Below are 1,190 nucleotides of genomic sequence, written 5' to 3'. Positions count from 1 at the left end.
CTGTTGTGGTTCGATTTTCCTGATTAAATTCTGGGACATAATATTCAACTCCAGACTTGTTCCTATAATTAAGTTTCCCACTTTCTTAGTTTTTGAACTCTTAGCTCTGTGTGTCTTTAATTTTCCTGATATAGCACCACCTTCAGAACTTGGAGATTTGTTTGGAGATCTGGTCTGGTGCTAGTAAATTCTTTCAAGTTTTGTTTATCTGAGAATGTTCTTGTCTTTTCTTCCCATATGAAGGATAATCTTGCCCGGTACAGAATTCTCAGTTGCAATTGCTTTTCTCTTAACACTTTGAGTATATTTTCCCATTCTTTCCTTACTCACATTGTTTCTGATGGGATATCCTCTGTAGGTAACTTGTTGTTTCTCTCTTACAATCTTAGTATCTTGTCTTTGTGGTTTTGTTCAGTCTAGCTATAATGTGTCTTGGAGAAGATCTTCTTGGATTGATTCTATGTGGGGTCCTTTGTATTTCTTGGGTCTGGATCTTTGAGTGCCTCTCTAGGTTTGAAAAGTATTCTTATAGGATTTCATGGAATAGATTATCAATGCCCTTATGAGTCTCTTCACCTCCTGGGATGCCAATTATCTGGATGTTTGGATGTTCGATAGTATCTAGTACTTCTCATATATTATTCTCAAATTTTTAAGTATTTTTCTCAGTCTTCGTGGTGGAATTTTCTAGGCCAGTAATTTTCTCTTCTACATCTGAGGTTCTATTTTCTGTATGATCTAGTCTGCTTTTAATACTTTCAAGGGAGCTTTTGACTTCCTGTATTATAGCCTTTGTAAGGTTCAAAGATCGAGTTATCTGGTGGTGATGCAGAGAAGACGACGACAATACAACAGCATAAGAGGCGTTTATTTTTCCAGCTAGCTGGGGTCCGAGTTTATGCCCGACACAGTGGGTTGCAACAAGGACCCCAAACCTAGTAAAGAGGGGCTTTTTATAGCTCAGGAGGCAATACAGGATACACTGTTAGTAGCTTTTCATAGTATGCCGCACACAAAGGAGGGGGCATGTGTAGTACGGAACTGTTATTGCCTGCTTGAATTTAGATAAGAACTCTCAGTTAAGGTAGGTAAATCTTCTGGCACCTCCAGGTTTGTCCATCCTGGCACTGCCAGACATGCCTGTCCTCTGTTAATTTGCAAATTCCTGTGTCCTGTAATTTAGTGAATTC

Source organism: Tupaia chinensis, unplaced genomic scaffold, assembly GCF_000334495.1.
Source record: "Tupaia chinensis unplaced genomic scaffold, TupChi_1.0 Scaffold149780_1, whole genome shotgun sequence".
Taxonomy (NCBI): domain Eukaryota; kingdom Metazoa; phylum Chordata; class Mammalia; order Scandentia; family Tupaiidae; genus Tupaia; species Tupaia belangeri.
The sequence above is the reverse complement of the archived record's forward strand: the minus strand, read 5'-3'. Positions refer to the sequence as shown.